The 25,673-nt window shown below is 35.9% G+C and overlaps 1 long non-coding RNA gene across 2 annotated transcripts in view; it reads right to left on the reverse strand.

Moving 5' to 3' along the window:
• Nucleotides 1–713: 713 nt before the first annotated feature.
• The window catches only part of LOC128851405 (uncharacterized), a 130,335-nt gene continuing 105,375 nt past the window's right edge, over nucleotides 714–25,673 (reverse strand). For both annotated transcript variants that reach the window (XR_008448770.1, XR_008448769.1), the window contains 2 exons: nucleotides 3,887–3,990; nucleotides 714–1,784 (listed from right to left, as the gene is read on the reverse strand). This is a non-coding gene — a long non-coding RNA (uncharacterized LOC128851405). The remainder of the gene's footprint in view (nucleotides 1,785–3,886; nucleotides 3,991–25,673) is intronic.

The raw sequence follows: 25,673 nt of genomic DNA on the forward strand, positions 1-25,673 counted from the left end.
CCTCAGAAACTCAGCACCTGCTCTCTTTTCAGGTCTGTTTCAAAACTAACATATTTTGCTCAGAATTATTATAAAGATTCTGAGCTGCAGATATTTTTTTCAGGTTTTTTTTTTTTTTTCAGTTTCTATTAACATATGCCTCCTGTATAATTTACAAGATGTTTATTCTTGGGCGGGGTGGGGGGTGGTGTTTGTTTTTTTTTAAGGTACATTAAATGTTTCACTTGTAATAAATGAAAAAATAATCTTAAGTAAAATCCATGTATAAATCTTATTCACCGAAACTGTTTCCCATCTTTTTAATTGAATATTTTGAGACATCTACAGCAAGCAGGGGGTACTTAATTTATTCTTCTAAAGAAAGACACAGGAATACAATGACACAACAACTCTATGCAAGGGGTCAATACCCATACACCTCGCATTGCGCATTGCACAGTAGGGATGGATGAAGTGTACCAATGAAGACAGTACAGAATTTGAAAAAAAAAAAAAAATCACTTTCTTATTCATTCCTTATAATTTCCAGGGTCAACCTATGTTATGAAAGATGTCTTACTGTGTAAGAAAGTAAGTTTCATCCAAAAGAAAACTAAAAGGAAACTTTTCAAAAGGTAGTTCACTCAAATTTGCAAGTCACTGAGGGAAAAAATAATGAAAGAGAGACAAACCTTAGATGTGATGCCTCTGCATGCAAAAAAAAAAAAAAAAATGAAAAATTCAGCCAAGCCATTAAATAATTCTTTCCTGTACTAAAGAGCAAATTAAATAAAAAAAATGTTGATACCTATTCCATTTCACTATTTCTTTCAATATGAAACCTCAGATTTATCATGCCATTTAATCAAACCAACCTTTTTAATGCAAGCTTCAAATATACAGACAGAGGGAGCCAATGCTTTAGACACCGAATACCTAAAAACCAGTGCATCAGCTTGTAGGTTTCATATGCTATAACAGAGAAAAAAACCCAAAGCACACAGTCATAATATATGGCTTTTCTAATCAGTCAACCACTGCAAATAATGTGGCTTATATACAAAACACAATTAGTAAAGAATAATCTCATGACCATCCAAAACTATCCCAATGGTTTTATGTTTGCCTGGACAGAGATAGTCGTAACATGTCTTATTTATTTATAGTCTGTCATCAAAATTACTGATTTCTTACCCTAATGTCTTCAGTCTCATCCTGGCTATCTGCAAGTATTTTAAACATTTCTTTAACTATCATTTTTCACAGTTTGGAAACAGTTTACTATGTAGCATTTTATCTGCTTCCAGTTGGAATTATCATTCTGACCAAAAACCTTTCATGTACTCTATTTCTGATGGTCTGTAAATTCATTGTTTCACTAATCCAGTTTTTTTTTCTGAGCTGTCATTTTAATCACAGTCTAAGAAGAGACAGCCTTTTGCTGCTGAGTTTTTTCTCTCTAATCTCCACAAAGGAAACGTTTTTATTTCTTATCCATTTGTTTATTTTTGCTTAGAAATCATTATAAAAAGTGAATGGATAGAAACCTAATCCTCCAGTGTGCATATTCTCTCCCTCTACAGAAGCACCTATGACCTTCTGCCTGACAAGAGGAACATTCGCTTTCTCTTTTTTCCCTTTATCCTTTTTTTTTTTTTCTTTTGTAATGTAGAACCATCAAGCTTCATTCCCAGTAAACAACCATCTCTTTGCCCTCATTCTTGGAAGCCCAATGTGATTTCATTACCACTCTCCACAAATGATCTCCATTACCAGTCCTCATCAGTAGGAAAATCGATTCCAGACTGTAAACAAGACAATATTTTAGCTTTATTGTTAATAATGAAAGTTTCTTAAAATAATATTATTTAATTTGTATTAGGTGCAAAATGAAATGTTGTCTTGCTTTAATACCAGATATTCAGATACCACTTTAAAGTGTCTTGACAAAATTAATTACAATGTTAATTAATAGCCAGCTGCAGTAAACACCAATTCCAATATTATTGAGGCTGCACATTAAATACAATTTATGTAAAGAACACAAATAGTTTCTGACCTTATGAATAAAGTATTTGTTTTAACAAAAATTACTGAAAACCATTAATGAAGTGTTTATACCCATAAACTCTCAAGTCTGTCTTACATAATTTGGTCATGCTAAACATTAGTTTCTACATTCAGAATATAAGTAAATAACAGGGATGTTACTGTGAGGAATCCATGCAATATTGGACATTTTCATTCTTTCTTTTCTTCCAAAAGAGGTCACTTAGCACAAGTCATAATGTAAATATTTTTAACAAAGTTAAAATATACATTTATCAACACAATATTAATATAAACTACAGAAAGAGAAAGAATACAGTATTAATATAGGTTATTGTTAATAAAAATAAATGAAATTTTAAAAACAAAAATCAAGAATTTTAATCAAAAAAACATGTGGGCACTTTTTTTAATGTTATTTCACTGAAAATGCTTCTGCTACTATCAAAATGCAGTCATAAAAAATAAACCACCTTATTGTTCAGCTAAACCAAATTCACATTGCTTTTATATAGCAATTTTAACATGGTATTCTCTCATTTATGTATTAAAATATTTTCAGGGAATGGAGAATGAATTTTATCCCAATATGTAATGATGTTTTTGTCTTGGGCAAATCTCAGTATAACAGTTTTAGTGGTGTAATATTTCTTGGGCAGAAACCCAATAACAGGGAAACCAAATTATTCCGTTATGAAAGCTGTCTGTCCAGAGACACACTATTAAACAACATTTGAGCTCTCCATTTACTTCGGTGGTATTTATAGTTATGGCTATGCATTTGTGGCTTGCTCTTGCTAAATATTTCTCAAATGCAATTGCTATACTAGACAACACAAATCATCATAGCTTCAGCAGTATTGTTTTTGTAAGAAAGAAAAAGGAGAGGCAACAGAGGACCTTTGTTGCTGTTCACTTTGCTTCAACATCTTATTTTTCAGTGTCCCATTGCTTTATAAATAATGCATTTATATTACTTTTTATGAAGGTATATGTATGCCACATTATTATAGTGCCTGAACATCCTATGTGTGAATGCTTTTATCTCATAGATCTTTTTGAGATGGAAAATAAATGTAATCCCAATGTAGAACCATGGGGTCTAGTTTGCAGTCTAGTGTTGTTTTTTTAAAAAAACAGCCCTACAGCAAACCTCAAAACTATCTCATCCAACTTCCTATATTACAAGCACACAAATGAATTAAAAAAAATTGGTTAAAGTGCCCTCCATGTTCATACAGTAAGTAGGAAGCAGGGCAGGGCAAGCAGATGGCAAAAGTCTTAAAGAAAAGGGCATTACTGTTCTAGTCATTCAGAAAGGCGTGGCTACAACCCAGCACATGAGCTGACAGTCAAAGAGCACCAGGGGCAGTGGCAGACCAGGCAACCCATTTCAGACCTTCCTGAGGCAGGTTGTTCTCTCTATTCCTCTTTTAGACCGTCAATAGCTGTGTACACAGATGTTGAGTGGAATTTAGGTTTCCTAAGATTTTAGTTAAGCCGCTGTGGTTTAGTTAAGGTACTGTGGTTTTACCAAGCTAATTCAATTAACAGAGATATCTGCACATAAAATAAGAAAGCAGCGCTTGAAACAGTCTTGCTGTGTTCGAAATACAATCTTAAAATCCAAATAAATCCATCAGGCCCCTCTCACCTCTGAAACAACAAATTTACAACCATAGGCTCTAAAATAACTTAAACAAATCACAGATAACCACTTAAAACACCCTTGACCTTCAAGCTGTTTTTGCCTGAAATGTGGCTTACCAGTTGCAAGCATAACTCTAGAGGTAAATCAACTTCTTGAAAAGGTCTTAGATCAGTAGGACAAGGTAAAATAAAAGCAGGTATGACCTACCTGAAAGGAGGTTGTAGAGAGGAGGGAGCTCTGGCCTCTTCTCCCAAGTGACAGAGGACAGGACAAGGGGGACTGGCCTCAAGCTCCACCAGGGGAGGTTCAGGCTGGACATGAGAAAAAAAAAATTCACAGAAAGGATCATTGGGCACTGGCAGAGGCTGCCCAGGGAGATGGTTGATTCCCCATCCCTGAAGGTATTTAAAAGACAGGTAGATGAGGTGCTCAAGGACATGGTTTAATGGTTGATAGGAATGGTTGGACCCGATGATCCTAAAGGTCTTTTCCAGCCTAGTGATTCTATGATTCTATGCAACTACAGGGGGATTAGAAGCCAGTGAGGAAAGTATATGTTTTACCGTGTTTTGCTGCTGCCCAGCACTGAATATCAACAAAGAAATTAAGAATTCTGCCCATTTTGTTTAGCAATAGAGAGCAGAGATATTTTACAACTCTAGGGCTGTTTTCAGGTTCAAATTATGTCAGTCCGGAGACTCCAGGAGCCTCAGGCTCCTGAGATGGTCACCTCCAAGGGTAGCTCAGCATCTTGAAGAAATGGATCCCTATCAAAATGGAAGTCATAAACCTCATAAAGTCTGCTGGTCCTAGAGTCTGGATTCCTTAGTCTATATGTAGACTAAGTATTTGGTGTATCCAAACACTGGGAAAGACCAGAATTTTACTATATTTCTCCAAGATTACCCTCCATCACCATTTTCAAACATAATGACACCTCTCCTCTTAGACACAGAATCTAGATCCTGCCACACAGTAGATCAGCTGAGAGGAATCCAATATCTGCTAACAAATTTTACTGAACTGCAGCTTCCAGGACTGTAACCTAAATGTTATAACACTAGAGTAAAGCATTGTGGCTTTCCAACATTTTGTTTCTTTTGTATCATTATGGTGGAAGATGTAAATATCACCCCCTAACTGTCGGGAGAATCTTTTCCCTATTACTAAGTGAATGATTATTTATTTTTTCTCTCTGAAATCCCAATAAAATATTTTTAAATTAAACATTCCTTTTGTAAACAGTTGAGAATGTCATGATGAAAACAAAATGGCTTATCTCAGAAATATCTGAGCATGAGGTACAGTGAAAGTAGGCATTGATAATAATTTGAAACAAAAACTTTTCTGAGGTTCTAGCTACAAAAGAGCTAGCTCAATCACATTTCAAGAAAATTTTTTAAATAAACTGAAGGGTCAGAGAAGGGCAGGTAAGACATCTTCTCAAAAGCTACAGTGCACTCAGTTACCACATTTTGAACTCAACTACCTTGATGCGCCACATCAGCACCAGGACAGTTTCCCTGGGCGGGTAGCACATTCCTCTTTTACCGCATAAAATTTCTGGATAAGAGCCTGGCTCTACACATTGCCAGTCTGCCATTGTAAGGTGCTCAAAAAGTGATTAAATCCACATTTGATGCATACTCAGGGCTGATCCTCACATGCTCCAGATAAGCTGTCCAGGTGGGAGAAACTGACAGACGGATTTTCAGTTTGCAACTGTAAAAGTGAGTGAGGGGTGGGAAGCGTTGACACCTGCAGCCACAGTACACTGCCACTCACCCTTCTTCTGTTCTCTTGCAACGAGATTCAGAAGTGCAGTCCAATGATATTTAAGGGAATGAGACAATTGCCAAGGAAGACCTGCACGTGCCTACTCACCATACGTTTTTTAATATTCAAAGTGCCTAACATCACAGGAACAATATGCAAATATTAGTATATAAATTAATAGAATATCTATATTCATATAATAATATAGTGTGAATAATTAGAAACAATATATTAATGGCATGTTTTCTGGATAATTATCACTACTTCTTTTCTTTGAGAATTACACTTATCTTGGATTGTGACTGTTTCAGTCTTTTGTGTATTTTATGAAATGAACACAGACGTACAAATATACTGCTAACCCCACAAAACCTATCTTTGCTGCAAAATTCCTGCAGGCCATATGAAGTTCCTTTAGGGTTAATAACACAGAAAATAGCCTGTGTATTGCCCACATATGGAATCTGACGTCAAACAAGATGTGCTCTAGACATCAAGCCCTGTTTTATACTCTAAACATTAGGGCCAATGTCACTTCCTTCCTCTCAACTTCCCTAACAAAGTTCTAGGATCACATCTTCCTATCGCTCACCAACTAGGGGATTTTTGCTAGATTAAAGGAAACTGAGCAGGCAAAGTCCTGAAAAACACTGACTGATTTTGCATTCTGATCCAATGAGGTGAAGATTTCTAGCATGCTTCAATAGCTCAGTGAACAAAGTGTTCCTGCAAATTGGAAAACTTAGGTAACAAGAAATTTAGACACTTCAATCTCTAATCTTTCATGTTACTAAATTTTGTCTGTGTCTACCATGTACTTGCACATATATATGCAGACACAAATATATTTCAGCCATGCTTTTCATTTCTTCATCTCATTATCTTTCAAATTAATCGTGTATTTTTACCTTCAGTTGTGTTACTGGCTGCCTTACTTACTGTTCCTTATTTAGTGATATTTCAGTGGAGGCTTGCTCACCACCCTTAATTCAGATTAAACAGAAGGAGGAATTAAATCTCTCTTAAGTGCCGAGGAAATGCTGAAACAGTGGGTTGACACCACCCACAGCAAGCAGCTGCTTGGAAAGGTTAGTCAAAATCTAGGCCATGAGAGCAAAAACACTAGCTGGAAAAGCAAAGGAAAACATGGGATCCCTGTTGTTCGAGTGGCTGCAGCTGTGCAAGGGAAGTAACAAGCAAACAGGCAGGAGGTGGGTGGTATGTGTCACACAGACCTGGGAGAAAGCCAAGCAACACGTTTTCCATTGGCCAAGATAGTTACACAAAAGGCAAATATGAGGACCTTAACATGTAAGATGTCCCATCTGCCCGTTCCCAACATACTGGAAGAAAGGTGAGATGATTAAACAAATAAAATCTACTCCTATGGAACATTGGACTCACATGGTAAATTATTTTTATTCTGGCAATCAATTGAAAAGTCTCCATGTACTGGCTAATTGCTCACTCTGTAAGGGCTGATGATTTGTATTCTTTAGTTTCACCAGCAGTGAAGTCAGTGGAGTAACAACAAAACTTGTTACTTCAGTTTTTGTTTCGGGGGAGCCGACAGGTAGACCACCTCTGAGGTGTCTATTAATAGAATACAAGGAAATCTATAATAAAAATATTTTTAAAGTGAAAGATATGGAAAATATCTGCAAGTTACAATGACTGTCATTATTGTAAATGAAATCACAAACTGGAGCGTGTTCCTACGTCTATTATTTTTCTTTGTAGTTAAGTTATATAGCTATGTTTTATATTGATAATGATGCAATTTATAAATAGCTTCTCAGATAGTCCCTTAATTCTTATAGATATCCCATTGAAGTATTATGAAATATTTCCTGAATCTACCATTAATTAATGTCTATTAATAACACCCACTATTATCATCAGTGTGAGAATGTGGGATTTGATTTATCTCAAATTCTGCTTTTAGTCAGAAGGCCTCTTTCACTTGCTTTTACAGATATTTTGGAGAAGTTGCTATGTTCTACTCTTTAAATCTAATTGTTTCCTTCTATTTGAAACTGTCCGACACAATGTAACTGAGAGAAAAATAAACCACACTTGTCTCATGAGTCTCAAATTTGTTTTTGTTCGAGAATGTGACTATCCTTAGAGTCTGAGGAATAAGGCCATTTACCAAATACCTTGGTAATTTACTCTGGAGAGTTTACTAACAAGGCAGGATTGGCTTTGGGCTGATCTCTATAATAGGTGCAGGTAGTTTATTTAATTTAATTATTTGTCCAAAGTTGATTCATATTTTTCCGTGATGCTGTCAGATATTATAAATATTATGGATGTTACAAGCTGGAGAAGTGGGGCTATGTGAATCTCATGAGGCTCAACAAGGCCAAGTGCAAGGTCCTACACCTGGGTCAGGACAATCCGCGGTTCCTATACAAGATGGGGAATGATGTGATTGAGAGCAGTCCTGCACCTGGAGACCTCACCTGGAGTACTGTGTCCAGTTCTGGAATCCTCAGCATAAGAACTGTTGGAATGGGTTTAGAGGAGGGCTACAAGGATGCTCAAAGGGCTGGAGCACCTCCCAGGACAGACTGAGAGAGTTGGGGTTGTTAGAAGAGAAGGCTCCAAGTAAACATTATAGCCACCTTGCAATACCTGAAGGGTGTCTACTATAAATTTGGGGAGGGCCTTTTTATAAAGGCTAGACTAGACATAAGAGGAATTTCTTCACAATGAGGGTGGTGAGGCACTGGCATAAGTTTCCCAGGAAATCTGCAGGTGCCCTGTCCCTGGAGGTGTTCAAGGCCAAGTTGAATGGGGCCTTGGGCAGCCTGATCTAGTGGGAGGTGTCCTTGCCCATGTCAGGGGGGTTGGAATTAGATGATCTTTAAGGTCGCTTCTAACTCAAACCGTTCTATGATTCTATGATTCTATGGTTCTATGAATGTTCTGCCTTTCGTGCACTATTATCTTGAAAGGTTTAATAGGAATAAGTTCTCATCAACCTAAGAAATAATTACATATGAGAGAAGAAGATAAGGAACAGGGAAAGAGTGACAAATTGCTGATAGAATGTAGATTCAGGATTCTGATGTAATACATTAAAGTAATTTGTACCTATTTTCATTTTGATGTAGAGAATTGGGAAAAAACATTGTGTTCCAAATTAATTTTTTCAACAATAAACATGAATGAAAACCAGTCCCTTTCTTATAAAAAAAACCTTCATTGTATGTTAAAGACTTTAATTCCACTAGATTTTTTTTTCTGTCACTGCTTTGGCAAACCTGATGGTGACTGGTTTACTCATATACCTTTACTGCTGCACTGAAGTGCTTTGATACATAATACTACTACTGATTGATGTTATGGCAGGGTCCTTACATAGAAACAAAGATATATAGTCAGTTTTCACAAGCTCACATATGAGCACCTATTTCTACATACTTTCACATTAATCTTCAGAACTAAATCAAAACTTCTTTAGTCATTTATAAAGGAAGAAGACGAATAGACTTCTGTATCACTTCTTAGTTTATCCCTCCAAAATCTAGCACTTCCAAGCAGATCACCGTGTGATAAATGTTAAATGATTTTTTACAAAGCAGTCTCACAAGCACAACAAGTCCAGCTTAGGTGAAATGCAATAACACCAGTCAGTGTAACCTGTTTCTCTCCTTCTCCCTCAGGCCCTGCCCTTTTCCTGCTATTATTGTGAAAAGCCTAACCACATCTCTCTCCAACAACTGACTACGATCACATTTTCCCCTCTCTTTTCTGAAGGGCACAGAGTTCAGGCTAAGTTGAAAGGCAAGTAAAGAGCCATGGACCTCTGGGAGAGCATGCCCAGCTACGGCTTCTTGAGTATGATACAGGCTCTAGGTCAAGTACCTCTGCTCTTCTCAGACACAGTAAGTCATAGAGAAAGGTGCACACATTGACAATGGAATCTATGTGGTATTCTCACAGTGAAAGGATAGTTTATTTCATTGTATGTCTGCTTAACACAAAGCATCTGAACCCAGCTTTTGGTCTTCAGGTCTTGCCAAAGTATTAAAGTAAAATAGGCCTACTTAAACTTATTCAGGGAGATGTATGTTTATATTATGTGCTCTTCAAGCTGTTCCAGTGCAAGCCAGCTCTGAACAGAAAATCATAAGCGGCAAAGTTGGAGCACTCAGGACTAAAACTCTTATTTCTTTAGTAGCACATAACTTGTGTATAGCAGTGTTCAAACACAAATCTGCTAACACAATTGATCATATCTGACCAGACTTAGGTTCAAGTGTGATTTGAAAGATTATGTGGGGTCTTTTTCATAACTCCAACCTGTTAAATAAGTATGTACGGTACCAGATATCTCCTTTTTAACCAAATAGTTTAAGTTTGTATTTTGTTATTGAAAACTGAAATAAATTTAGGAATGTATGAAAAAAATATGAAACTTTGAAAGAATTTAACATTTCAAGATGGGTTCATTAACTCAGTAAACGTGTTAATTTAAATTATGTGTATCATCCTACTTTATGATTTGTGCATACCCTGCAATATAATGGCAGATTTCACAGAAAAACTTGACTTATAGTTCAAAAGTCTTGATACTTATTCATTAAAAATATGTAATGTTTATTCATAAGCCTTACACAATGATTTTACAGAATATTCTTTTTTTTTTTACCATACTGCTATACTTAATATGAATTTTCATATCTCAGAATAGGAATAGAAGCTAGATTTAAAAGGTAATGGTTTTGACATATTTTGAATTCAAAAAGGCAGAATTAAATTAAATTAAAGCATAATTTGGACAGATTTGGACCTAAATAAGGGATGAAGATTTATAGATTTCTTACAAATCATGGGCAAGAATAATGAGCAATAATTAATTGGAATGAATTTACATTTCTATTTAAGTTTCAAGACAATGAATATATTAATTGATTTGGTTTTATTCAATTTTATTCCAATGGCAAGGACAAAATTTAAACTTACTGATAGCAGGAAGTTGTGTGTGTTAGCTTTATGTTAGATTTATTTCAACAAAACTTAGCACCTGCAAAAATCGCGTTTATATATTTACCTGTTCACTCCAATGCAACCAGCAGACTATTTTAGACTGTGACCTCTAAGCAGCGATCTCAGTCCCTCTGTGTGCTCCAATGCATTCTTGGAAAGTGATGAGCTGTCCTGCTCTTGCACATTCATTCAGGGTTACCTTGGCAACCACTTGATAAGATAGTGCCATTTTTTTTTGCTATAGCATAAGTTTATAGACTAGACAAGACATTTTTTCCCCCTAGGGCCTGTAGGCTCAGCATACATTTCTTTCTATCCTAATAACAAACATGATGCTTTACTTGCTAACAGCCTTATGGGTTTTATGGCCCACATTTGTATGCAGGCATAGACTTGACTGCTTTATATTCTTCTAAATGCATTTACTAAACACTTTTTTTTTTAAACCTAGGTTTCTCAAATTTATCTGTCCATACTTTCTATGAACAGGTTTGTCTCTGTTCATTTTCATTTTAAATTCTGCTTCCGCCTAATGTTTAACCGTGGGACAATTTAAAATTAATTTTAAGATATTTGGGAATGTCGAAGGTGTTGTTTTATTTTATATCAATTTGAAATAATAATATTATTAAAGAATATCATTTAATATTAATTTAATGTACTGACATACAGAAGACAGATTTCAAGCATACTGTTTTCTGACATCATTTCTGAAAACAGGCAGCTCAGCTGAAGAGAGGAGAGAGTTGGAGACTGCGTTATTGCTATCAGTGAGGGAAAGAATGCTCTGTGAACTCAAACAAAAACATATATGGGAGACAAGTCATGGATCCTGGAACACCCAGAAACATATTTGGAGATTGTATTCTGTTAGACATTAGAAAATCCATTTTGAGATTTCAGTTCTTTGAAGTTTCTGTGATTGCTGATGAAGATCGAAGTCACACTGAAGGTGCAGTAGAACAAGAGTTCACCATCAGACACAAGAGAGATTCAATGGGAAGCCTCTCAATTGTGATATTTGGTTTTATATCATGTTTATGGTTTTAAATATTTCAATGTTCACAGAGGATAAGACTTTGCAAACAACATGGTTCCAGAGCTGAACAGGCCATAGTAGACCTCTAGCCTTATTTATTGTTTGCATAGTGTATGTAGTCAGGCAAATCCAGCAGTGCTTGCATACTGGCCTGGAGTACTCTTCAGAGATGATATCCAGATGCTGGTACCAGTGAAATCTGGCATAGCTTCTTCAGTTCTTAGAGGAAATGAGATTATCCAGGGCAAAGGTGGAGGGGTCCTTAGAAAAGTAAATTTATATGGGAGAAAGTAAAATTACACTTAGTTCCCATAGACAGGAAGAGATATTTGCAGTGGATGGTTTGAGAACTGTTCCTCCCAGTAGCTGATCTGCCATATATTTTCTATGGTAAATTATTCTGATCATATTATTTTAAAGCTTTTTTCGTGGACATAAAATCAGGTATCATAGTAACAAATACGGAGGCTTTTTAACTTAGGGTCTTGGACATTCTTATTAGCGTGTAGTCTTCAAGTCTAAGAATATCTAAAGCAGTGTAAACTGAAGTCAGTTTGTTAGGACTGAAAGTGCTGAGTGATCTTCTAGGAGACTGAAGACTGTGAAGAGTCAACTGTAACTTTTAAGAAGAGGTGAAGGAAGACAAAAATAGGCTTTTTCTCCTCCTTCATTTGTTAATTAGAAGAGACTATCATAACTATGTTGCGGTGGAACTTAAAGCATTATAAGAACAGCATTAAAATCTCAGGTTGCTCTTTTCTGAGTTCCTAGCCCATTAACTTCATACAAACATGGGAGCTTTTTTTCTCTGAGTATCTTAATCTTATGTAATCCTTACCACTTTAAAGTCAGAAAGGCTCACCAGAATTAACAATTTTGTTCTCAGGAACCTCAAAAAAATAAAGGAAACATATATTACCTCTGATACAGAAGCAGAGTAAAGTCATATCTATTTTGCATGACAAAGCATAATACAAAAAATATTGAACAAGCTCTAATATGACTCTTCATAGTCACTTGAAACTTTGCATTTGTAAAGTCAGAATTGATTAAGTTATAGAGTAGCTTGAATGGACATTATGCAACAAATGTTATACTGTTCCTTTTAATTATTACAACTCTATATGCAGTATTGTCAGCCTTTTTAGCAAATTAGCTAAGAGTTCATTGCTCTTCTTTTTCTCCTCTTTCTTTTTTGGTACATTAATTAATTAATTAATTAATTAATTTACTATTCACATGGATAAGATGATTTTCAGCTTCCTTTTGACAATAAAAAAACCTCCATGAATGTATGGGTTTTTTTAAACTTTTAGTTCCTCAGTAATCATTTAACAAGTTGTAAGTGGGAGTTGAGAACTGCTGAAGCTGACAAATCCTGCTGTAAAATTAAACGTGTAAGAAATTTCAGTGTGTGGTTAGTAAAGTGCGAAGGATGCTTGGATACTTGAAATAGACTAAGTGAAACATCACCCACTCAAGTATATTAATACAGTGCAGTGACCTAAGGAAGCACTCTTTTCTTTATGCTGAAATAAAAGACTAGCTAGTTTCAGGAGAAGAACTAGAAGAACTCAATCCTATAAGAAAGATTACAGTAACTTGAATGAATGACACATTAGAGCCTGAATTTAATGTTCTGATCTGGGCAAATATTCTAGATGACTTCAAAGTTTATGTGATATACGGCTTATAGCAGCCTGTTTCTCTGCAGCTGTTGCAAAACCATCACTGCTGCATTTTCTGATTTCAGAGCTGGCTTACTGTGCAGCAGGCTCTCTTGCATTGCACATACATGTTCTACCTTCACTTTTTGAGAATTGCCAGGAAATCTAAAGTTAAAAGAAAAAGAGACTTCTAAAGTCAAGGCTATCGCCTTAATTTGAAAAAATAACTTTAAAAAAGAAAAAAATAAGAAAAGAAGTTTTGGTGGATTCTAGTTGCCCATCCTTTCCACAGGAAGTATTAAACTTTTTTAAGTTGTCTTTTAAATAGCCAGAGAAAATGTGTCAAGCTCAATTTATCTAGCATTACATACATAATTAGAATTACTGACAGCATCAATTTTAATAAAAATTAATGCAGCCATACAAGAAGGTGGACTAGTGTACTTCTAAGGTTCTCTCCAACCTTGTTTTTCTATGATTCTATGAAATTGACAAAACCTGAGAAACCTAAAAGCCTTTGGGCCTCAATATATCAAGATAAAAAAATAGATATGAAATGCTCTAAGATGTCTCAAGTAAGAGATTTGCTATGGAAAATAAAAAGTAATTATTATATACTGCTTATAGTAGGCATACATATTTGTTTATCTCTTCAGCAACCACAACAATCTCTGAGCTTATGCACATGACACAGAATTTCCCTTTCAACAAAAAAAAGTCTACTGCTCTTAACTTCCTCTTGAAACATTTTACAGCATTCTTTGTTACCATAGGCAAAGGAAATCCTCAGTAAAAATATCCTGAGTATACCGTTGGGGGCCTGAAATTTTAGCTACAAAGGCCCAAACTATTCTGTTATAATAATTCAAGTTTACTTCCATCACACTGGAAATTTACCAGAGACTTTTAACTAAACAGTTATTTACCAGATGGAGTTGTAAAAAACAATAAACTTTAGTATGAAAATGAAGATTTTATTAAGAGATTGAAATGTTTTATAAATTTATTTCATAGTTGAAAAAAATTAAAGTGGCACTTTACCTTTGTTAAAGTAAGAGCTATGTTGAAATTAAGTTATTTTCTGGTAGCAGAAAGAAGTTACTTTAGGATCAAAGATAAAATTTTCTATCAGGAAGTCTTAACAAATTTTTCACTGACAAGTGGCCACCATGCCTTCATCCTCTTTGGTCTTTCTTATACCTGAAACATCTCCAACACTGTTTTCTGTTCAGAACTCAGAGCTCCTTCCTTAATACAGTCTGATGGAGCATACCTGCTAGTCACTATGGAACCAGAGTTTATAGATATCAGAATAAGACCTTTGAAAAGGTAATTACTTATCCACCAAAATAAGCGTTATAGCTTGGGAAGTAAGTCCCCACCGTTTGTTGTATTTACCGCAAGGTTCCCAAGTATTCAAGACTCTTCAATATTCTTGTAAAGATAAAAATCTGTTCTGCGTAATTTCCAGGACACCTCTCTTCCCCTCTTTGATCATGAGCTTCTGTAATGCTCATGATCATAGAGCAGACAGTCTGGCCAGCTACCTGGTTCAGTGGATTGAAACCAAGATGCTTCATCACCCCATCTGTGCCACTAAGCTGGGAGAAATTCAAGGACTTTCAGAACTGTGTGAAATCAGAACTGGCAAAACATATTGTCGTAGTAGAATGCTTTCAGTTTGCCAACCTGTAAATTCTAAAATTGCCTACTCAATCATTTATTTGTTTTTAATTTCTTGTCCTTCTCTGTTAAAGTTCATGTGGTTAAACTAAGTTGTAGCTATATGAACTGCATTATTACTGAGGTATCCTGGCTATTTGGATGATGAAAGAGGAAAGAAGACTTAGCTTTTTACCTACACTTACCTATGTGCTATTCTCCAAAAGCTGGATGTAGATGCAGAAGTATGGAAAGAGAAAGCAGAGGCTATATATCTCTTCTAGGTGGAGGGCTAGGAGGAATGCAGCTTGTAAATATCAGGACCTAGAATTCTTGCTTCCACTGGGGAACTAATAAATTTCAGTTTGTGGAGGGGTGAAAGCCAGCAACATGCTCTTTAAGTAACAGAATTGCTAGGATTTCCATTTCCTTCTAAAGAGGGGTCCTGGGACAGCTTGTGACCGATAAACAGCTGGTAAGATCTAAAATTAAATCTTTGCATTACTCTTCCACAAATGCTATCAATAAAATAGATTATATTTAGAACATAAACACAGAATAATTATAATTAAATTAATGTAAACTAATGTTAAGAATCAGATGGTTTCACTCACTTTAAACTTGGAAAAACAGTGTTTCTTGGTATAATTGGGTAATAGTATTGTAAGATTAAAGTCCTCTGCCTCTCTAAATCAATAAAAGCAACAAAAACTCAGAGTTATGTGGGTTTTATTGCAAATACTTATCAACATCCACCGTTTCTAGTAACTACTATACAAATAGCAAAGTACAGCTACCTGGTAGCTGGTCCACTAGCTCTTATTATTACTTACAATCAATTACACCCCCCTCTGTTCTGTTCTTGACATTTTAGTTCAGCTAGCTTCTTTATTTACCTCTTATGCTTTTGTATTTTTCAAGCTCTGGCAAAAAAAGCTGTGGAGTGTATCCTATTGCGGTCCTTTTGTCAAGCAGTACCTGGTATTTTAGCCTTTTAGAGGCAACTTTCCAACAGAAGGAAAAGTAGTGACATGGAGCTCTATTGAGCTTGTTTATTTATAGACTGCACGCCCTTGAGCGGCTCCATGGTAGTTCACAAAGACAAAGGAAACCGCTTTCTTCCAGAAGACTCAGCTCAAAAACCAAGAAACAAAGGAGCTCTGAAAATTATACCTAATCAAAACTTTGTGGTAGAGAATAATTCCTTCCTTCTTTTGCCAGAATGTACATTAAGAAACTATCACACAGGTAGTAACTAAACAGTGTTTCTTCAGCCAATGTACACTGCTTATATCAATCTAAAAAAATGTAAAATCACGTATAAGATTTCCATCTGATAATTCTCAAAATTATCTGATAATTATTATCTGATAATTATTTCATAATGTTCTGATAATTCTTATATATTATTTTCTCACAACACAGCCTTACCTTATATGCCAAGAGACCTCAAACAAATATCATTGTGAGAAGAAGAAGAAGAAGAAGAAGAAGAAGAAGAAGAAGAAGAAGAAGAAGAAGAAGAAGAAGAAGAAGAAGAAGAAGAAGAAGAAGAAGAAGAAAAGGAAGAAGAAGAAGAATTCTGGAAGACAGAATCATGACTGCAATCTATTGCTCTGTCACACCACTGATGTGCAAAGATACACTCAACAGTTTGACTATGTGAATAATTGAAGCCTTGTTTTACAGGAGGTGTATAAAGATCTTATTGCCTACAAAGAGCCTTAATCTTCTGCTGTTAATGGCAGTTAACAGGTGATTTCCAGACTTTTCAGCCTTTGTTGTAATGCTGGATTTACTCAGGAATAATAGATATATATTTAAACTTTCCATCTTCACATACGACCACAGATAAAATAGTCTTCTTCTCCTGTCATTCTTGCTTTCCTTTGTCTTTTAATATTTCACCAACTAAACACTTTTGTCCATGTGCAGCTTTCTGCCTGCATCCATAACAGAAATACTCAAACTATTTTTCAGCTTATTGTAAACTCTACATCTTGTATGCCCTTTTTTCTCACTCCCTTTCCAGTACTAGATGGAGAAGTTAAATCAATACCAGACAAGCTCGTAGATGAAGCAACTCCACAGGTACTATTATAAGAGGTATTCATTGAGTGCAAGAACGCAGTTGCCTACCACCCATGAAGATTGACTCACACACAACTACCCTGGCACTTTGATTCTCAAAAACAGTGATTTAATGGGAAGAAAAAAGATAAGGAAAAACAGAGTTCTTTTTATCCGCTCCTTCCTCATGTGTATCATGTATTCTCTGCCAATTTTAATATAGGGCTAATTTAATTCATGGAAAGAGAAAAAAAAACCCAACCCTCGCTTCTCTTTTCCTCTCCTTTTTTTATTAAATGAAAATATGATCTTCTAAGTGGCTTAGAAACTTTAGATAGCAGAAGAATTGCTCATTTATCTACCATCACCATCCCTCAAAACACAGACCTCCTCTCAAGCCCACTGGAGTCAGTAGAAAGATTTAGATTGAGTTTAATGTGTTTTGGATTAGTTTTTCTGAGAGCAGTCAATTCATCTCACTTTTCTTATTAGCTCTCCAGGTCGCTGTAGCATTACTAAAAATTATTATCTACAAATAAAGAACAAGTCTTTAACATGCAGAAAACCAATTAATTTCAAAATTGCTTGGGGAATCTTGAAATCAGACTTTTATATATGAGAATGTTTACACTGAAGTCTTTTTTTTTTTTTTTTTTCACATAATCACCAAACAAGCAAAGCTGCCAGAGTTCTACTCAGTTCCTGTAAGCATGACTATGTGCAAGATAACGCTAAATGAAAACTTTAGGCTGTGTGAATGAAAGCTCTTTGAGGAATTAGTTTACTTCATCACACAATTAGTCAACATCTTAAAGTGATTTATTGATAACACATTATTTTTAAGTCAAGCTTTTAAGGCATTTAGCTTATTCTCAGCTGAAATTACCACTTTTTTCTCCTTTATGAAACTATTCAATTACATTGTAGAACTGCACCCATTCTAGAACCTGCAGTGCCTCCTTCACCTTAAATCAATGTCTGCTGTCCCCTTCTTTGAATTAGATGTCATATAGTCTAGCAAAGAGGGAGAGATGACAAGATAAGAAGCAGTCATTAAGCAAGTTACTTCAGGATACACCATAAACAATACAGGAAAACTCAGTCAACCACACTTGCCAGAAGTGTCAGGAAGCAGCAAGGTCCAAGGTAAAGGTGTTGCTTTTAGGGATAAAGGGAAAGTAGATGATAAAATCATATAGGAATCTAGATCCTCTATGTCTACATAAAATCTGGAAACTGTATCGTCAAACAGTTAAATGTAAGCCTGGGTTTCACATTAAGCATTTTGCACTATAGAAGCTATAGAGCACAGTGCTCAAGTATAGAGACTATTTCTAGAGAAAACCTCAGACAGATTTTTCTATGTTCAGTTCCAATGACTAACATTTACTTTTGGGTCCACTTGGCATACACCTAGATCTCAAAGGGTCACACCTTCAATCTACTTATACCATCACTAAACTTAGACGTCCCCACAGCATGTTCCTAACTGCAAATTAATCTAGTTTCCAGACAGACTTCACATAACTGTTTCTACACATCTCCTTCTCCTCTCAAGCTTTGCATCATTGACCCTTCAGTGACTGTTCTTACCTCTGTGGTTAATCTCTCCACTATCCAAACAAGAAGTAAAATTGTTTTTTATGGGGATTTTTTAGCAAGAGATAACTGTTGATTGAAATTTTATCTTTCTTGTGTTTGTACACAGAATATATGTACATTGTTGATTCCAAAACCATATCATAAGATTAAATTTTGTAGGATGCTCTAGGCCATTTGTTTTAAGCCTAGATTTTGCAAAAGGAAAAGTTTCTCCCATAATGTTTTGTATAGTCTAATAAATACCAACAGTAGGAGAACAAAACTGATTTCCCCTGGCTGATCTCCATCTGTTCATACTGTAAAACATATGGATGTGTAGTTCAATTAATTTGAAGGTACTGTCAGAATCAGCTTGGTAGCAGGCTTCTGAATGAAGGGAAAAAAAAAACCCAAAACAAATTGTTAAGAAGTTATAACATTTTTCCATGTGGTGTCTGGCTGAGAGTTTTCTTAAAATGATGTTACGTTTCTTAAAACAGGTACATAGGAATATTAAAGGGAAAAATCTACATTTGCAGAAGAAAGAAATTTTATCCCTGTCCTTTGGAGGTATGAATTATGTTAATCCTGACAAATATTTTTCCTAAAAGTATGAATGTACAGATTCAGTTCCAATAGAAGGCATTTGCCTTTGCCTCTTTGTACAACATCAAGCATTTCATAGCTACCTGTACCAGAAGAACAGCTGTGAAAGAAATGTGTTTGCTATATACTTCAGAATTCCTTTTGGAGGGGCATTGATGATTTTTGATCTAGAAGTAGAGGAAACAATTTCCCTCACAAAATGGTTCTTCAAGACAATGTTTTGATCTTTTTCACTATATATTTGATCCAAACCAAAAGGTTTTCATGAAATAAATTTGAAAACATGAGGGACTTCAGAGAAGGAGTTTACCAATCTGCTTAACTCCTTTTTCTCTGACGATACTGCAACAATGGAAATAAACCACCCAGCTTGCCAAACCACGGTAAACACTGAGGCTCAGGCTTAGCCCCTTTTCCCTGACAATTTCAAGAGGATGAAAATACGATTACCAGTTTGCCGGAGTACAGTACACTAAGCAATCATGCAAGGCCAATTAATATCATCCAGCTCCCTCATTTTAAATTGGAAACTCCCTTTAAATCCCTCTTAACAGTTAGCAAGATTCCTGAGACTTGTATATGTACAAACAAGTCAATTTTATTAAGAATAATAATAAAATGATGACTAAATAAGGGTTCAGTGGCCGCTGGGGACAGGATACTCTTTGAAAAAATACATTGAAAGTCAGGCACCTGAGCACAGAAGGGAGCAATATGCAGGTAAGAAATGTGTATTTAAGGTCAAAGTATAGAGAGATACTAGTTAACTTCATGTAAAAGTATATATATTTAGCACACATAACACAAAGGTCTTACCGCAGATGACATTCCAGTTTCAGGGGGAGGAGAGATGGTGCCCAGCCTGTCAACAGATCCCTAAATCTTTGATGACATTTTTCCCTCAACACTTTCCCCTTTGTTTACATTTTTAGCGACTTGCACCTTTGAGGCAGAGGTTTAGGTGGAGCTTGAGTGACTGAAGTAATTACATCAAATTCTGCTCACTGGTGCAGTAGAGGTAGTCATGGGGGCCTTAGAGATAAGGAGGAAGTGGGTAGCCTTAGGTGTGGAGGTGTGTTTTAGTATTATAATGAAATACTGTGTATAGGTCAGCTGGAGGGCTGGACTGTCAGAGCAGCAGCTGCAATTCATCATCTTGGAAAATAATTGGGCATTTGTACCAGGCTCCTTGCAGGGGAATCATGCTTCTTGCTGATAGCAGGAGCTGGCTACGCCTGTCTCCAGACGTCTCATCTCCCACTTCACAGGACAACATGTCCTTGTTGTGTTCCTTTCTGATGAACAGCGTGCTGCCCCTTTGCATGCTGCATCTCTGTTAACTTCTCTTTTAAAGCCTTGTACTGAGCCTAAGGGGGAAGGGAGAAGTATTCAGTTCCATTTCTCCCCACATTCAGCTTCATTCCCGCATTTAGCTTATTCCCAAAAAGGCTAACACTTGCATCAGGAGACAATAACTTTTCAGCAAAACAGAAATGCAGAGGCTTTCCTACTTCCAAGTACAAAAATAAAAACTATCCAACTAAACCAAAGCTAGACTAGATTTCCTTCTTCAGAAAAGCACAAAAAGCAGCAAGGCACTCAAAAGATTTTTCTATATGACTGTAAGGCATGTCTTTGGAAAAACACTAATATACAGTCTTTCATTTCCACTGCCTTATAAGTAGCCTAACCTGAAAACAAAAAAGTAGTTCCCTCTACATTTGATACAAGTGTCCTGTACTACTACTTGTATACCTGACATCAATTGACCTATTGACAGAATAACAAACTTGTCCCTCTGTTTGCATCCTGTTAACATTACCACAATCTTATTGCAATTAACCTTTCTACCTACTAGAATGGGTACACTAAGACAGCAGTGGACTCCCAAATTCATAACAATGATTGAAAACCTGTTAAAAAAACCCTAACGTATGTCTTTTTCTTGAGCAAGAAAGTATATTATGTGCTCCTTTCTTGATCATATCATATACACATTTACACTCTACATTTCAGAAAACATGATATATTTTCTTAGGAGTCGTTGCTGCCTGTAACTGGGTTCAGAACCACAATTTTTAAATCAGTCTGAAGGACATTGTTTTTATATATTCAGTCCTTAAAAACAGAATTCCAACTTCTTGGAGCAAGCATCAAATGTAATTTTCAACAAAAGGATTTGAATGTTAAAATAATTATTTGCTCTTCTTACTGTTAATAAGAAGTCTGCTCATAATGTCTGAGGTAGTTGCCAAATTGCCTCTTTGTCCTGTATGTTATGGGCTGACAACCTATCTTCAGGTTATACCTTATATACTACGGACAACCCTCTTCAGGCTATACCCAAAGGAGCTTTTGATTCTACTTAAGGCACACACTATCACCAAAACTATTTATCTCTTCACAGACTCTTCAGATCATAGAATCATAAAATCACTAGTTTGGAAAGGACCCATTGGATCATCGAGTCCAACCATTCCTAACACTCCCTCAACCATGCCCCTCGGCACCTCATCCATCCATCCCTTAAACACCTCCAGGGAAGGTGACTCAACCACCTTCCTGGGCAGCCTGTTCATGAAAATTTTTTTCCTGATGTCCAGCCTGAACCTGCCATGGTGGAGCTTGAGACCATTCCCCCTTGTCCTGTCCCTGTCACTTGGGAGAAAAGGCCAGCTCCCTCCTCTTCACAACCTCCTTTCAGGCAGTTGTAGACAGCTGTGCCACCTTTTCTCAGAGAAAGTCTCAGATGTGATTCAGTCTCCAGTATTCATCACTTTTCCCTTTCCTCCCTGTATTTAATAAGAAACAGACTTTAACTGACCCTGCTAGGTTTCCATGGATGGCTATTTCTCCCAGAATTAACCATCCACACAGTAAAAGGCAATTGTATGTGACTTGTATAATTTCAAAAGGCCTAGGGAAACATTTTTCAACCAAACCTTTGGAATCTTTTTTTGGTATATAAAATTGTTACAAATGTAAAACTAGTAATGTTGCCTAGACAAATGACTGACAAAGTCACTGACTGTGAAATCCTAGTGGTTGACAGTATTCTTCATCATTATGAAAGAGAAACTTAATTATGCATCTATATTATTCAAATGTGTGTTTTGCACAGAATTCTCAGGATTGTTACAGATAATACATTTTAATGCACTTTTTTCTCAGTGGTGCTAAACAACATTAGAAAATTTAAAATGAACAATGAAACTCTTCTTATTTGGTGGGGGTTTTCCCCTAATAAAGCAAAATGTAGCTATAAAGGGCATATGCTGAGTTATTCTGATCGCTTCTTCTTTGAATAAAATATAGTAATTACCGCGTCCAAACTATTTTGTCTCTAAAATGAGTCCTAGGGAGAAATGTAGATGACTGAAGATGGAGTGTCTTTGATGCATGCAATCAGTAGGAGTGGGGTTGTCTTTGTTCTAATAATCACTGACAAAATACACATATCTGTGAAATAGTGTCAGTGAATATTTGAAAATTCTTCTGTGCACACTTAATAAAATCGAAATGAAAGCTCTTGTTATGTATCAATATCAATTATGTATCAATTTTCTTTAAATCCCACTAATTTATATTTTTAAATTGCTATTGCAGTCTAAAAAGAATGGAAGTGTCATTTCAGAAAAAGAAAAGGCAGTTCTCAGTTTCTGATCAGATGTATTCTTAAAATTTCTTTTTCAAACATGAATCATACACACACACGCACACAAAGACCTTTTTAACAGTATGCCAGAGCAGTTCTGCAATGGCATAAATCATGTGGATAAGGAAAAAGAAAACCAAAAGGCTTTGACAGACAGCTGTAGCAGAAGGACTAAAAGTGCTCGTTGTATACAGAGTTTGCATGTACTGTGGGTTTTACTAGAACAAATCTGCACTTGTAGAGCAGTGCATTCTGCTTATATCTAGACCCAGAGAAACTTCCAGTGTAAACTGAAGCTGCTTACTTCCCTGGAAATGTTTCTCATTTCATTATGAATGTTTTCTGGAGTCTAAGTAGCTTTGTGATTAATTTAGAAGGGTAATTGAAAATGTCATTTTTGATCTATGAGAATTCTCATTACCATTTGGTTCTTATCTGTTTTAAAGGTTACTTCTCCCTTTGTGTCTTAATCAGTAAGTAACGATGACAAAAAGACTTTTCTCCTGTTGCATGCTATTAGAGAAGAACTTGGACAAAAAACAAGCCTTTTTTTTTCATTATGAGTGAAAAGTTTCTTCCAAATTGCATATATGTCACGAAGATTCTCTTTCCCCAGAAATTCTCCAGGTATAATTGACTGAGAGATCTGGAAAAGTGCTAATTATTTATGCTCAGACGTCAGCTGTATGGTTGTATATTAAACTTGAAAAATTACTTTTTTAGATGAAGGTCTGTGATAGGCGGAGGCAGATAGAAAGGTTTTGTCGTATATTTTTTCAATACTGTTATAGAATATGTTTACTGTGAGTCATGGAAATTCTTCCTACAGTACTTAAAGTACTGACTGATGGATGTGACAGGCAAAGAATGAAAGCCTATAGCTGTTAAGTTCTAAAGTTTGACACATATGCGATGCCATTTGAATCAAGTGCTTGGAATAGTTAAAGACCAGAATAGGAAGTACTGGTTTCTCCATTATTGCAGCAAAATAAGTCATACAGCCCAAGTGATTACATTTTGGGGCATTTTCAATATTGTACATTCTGTATTTCTCCATATGCGATAACTTGCATATACACATAGGTTTTTATGTGTGTTTATGTCCCTTGTGAACTACATTATGTACGTGTATCAAATGCATATATTATACCTGTATAGAAATACTTCATATATAATTTTATTAAAAACAGTCAATATTTTTCCTGACACTTATTTTTTACACCTTCCTTTTATAAAGACAGATTACTCTACTCCCCTCTTGTTCATTTATTTTCTGCCTAGTCCTTCCTTCACTTCAATTTCTAGATGGTTTTAATAGTCTTCTTTATAGTGTTTCTACATCCTACCAAGGCTAGTTTGAAGACTCAAGTCCAAGTGACGCTTTTTGTTTACTACCTGACAGATTTCTATCATCTGCGGCAACCCCTGAGTTTTACTATGCTCTTCAAGACCCTTTGTAATCATAATCTAGGGTGGTATTCAGCTACAGATTGACATCTACATTCAGATGAATACAGATGGGTGTCTACACAAGCAAGACATATCTAACTTAAAATTATAATCTGTTAAAATCAAGTCAACATTAAATATGGAGACTGGAGAGTTGCTCTGTTATTCAATCACTATTTTAGGGTTATCTGAATAACTGTCTAGGCTTTAGAGTTTATATTCTCCAGAATTTATCCTGAAGATGGATCCCCATTTCTTAGATATTTTCTACTTGCTCTCCATTTTTATCTTGTAGCTTTCATCCAGATTATCTCTTTTTTTACCAAAGAAAGTCTGGAAACAACTAGTTCACTTAAACTTCAGATCTCTCTACATAATAAATAGTTAATCTGAATCATTCTTGAGACCACCTAACATTGCCTGAATCTCTATGCAGCTCTTCACTGAGGAGCTTCGCTTTTATTGCGATCACAGTGAGGACAGCTTGCTGTTTTGGGGGAAAACACCTCAGGGTTCCTAAGTTTCTCTGCTGCAGGGAAGCCACCAGAACAGCTGTTCCTTCCAAGAAAGCTCAAACATTACAGTCTCCATGCCAGTCCCAGGGCTCAACTTCTGGAGAAGCATTAGTTTTTTTTTATTTTCACTCCCAGAATAAAATTAAATTTTGAAGCTGTGAAGGGGCAATTCCTTTCTCTGTACACTTCTATATTAGCAATACATGCTTACTGACCTTTATCTTTATCTCCTAGGAAAATATTAAAATTCCTGCCAACTAAGCTGCCTATAATTGTCAAATCTTCTCTTTCTGTGCGATTTTGACTTTCTAATTGTGCATACTTTGGGGCAGGCTCAGCCAACACTGCACAGCTCTGAAGACATTTACGTCGTTATATGATATAAAGACACATAGATGAACAAGCATTGCCGAATAACTTCTTACTCTTCTGTCTTAAGGTGTTTTCCTTCTTTGAAAGATTGCCTCTTACATAAGTAAACCAAAATGGAACTGCTCTAATAACTAGTATTGTTCTAATAAGTAGGACAAGAGATCAAAAAGCATGCAATATGGGACTGAGAAAACAACAGATGCATTGAAAGCACAGCTCATTTTAAAAATGAAAAAAAAAACCCAACCTATTACATTTATGTTACAGATATGCTAATAAGTATTAAATACGTCCCATAGTCAGTTTGCTGAACTACACGGAATGCCTACAATATCTGTTGCTGATAGAAAACTTCAAGCATTTCATATATAATAACAGCCAAATGGGATTAAAAAGGAACAGTTCAGCAGTAAGACAGCAATGATCAATAGCTTACTGTTAAATACCAAACACTTCTCTCCTGCAAGAAAGCAAGTGAAACAGTATTCACTTTTCTCCATTATAGGCTCAAAATTACCAAATGTCCCCCTGGGCCGTCTCTTTGATCATTCTCCTCATGCCATGTCTTTCACTTTATTTGAAGGGCTAGAGGAGGAAGAGAAAC

The sequence above is a fragment of the Cuculus canorus genome, chromosome 2 (assembly GCF_017976375.1).
Source record: "Cuculus canorus isolate bCucCan1 chromosome 2, bCucCan1.pri, whole genome shotgun sequence".
Taxonomy (NCBI): domain Eukaryota; kingdom Metazoa; phylum Chordata; class Aves; order Cuculiformes; family Cuculidae; genus Cuculus; species Cuculus canorus.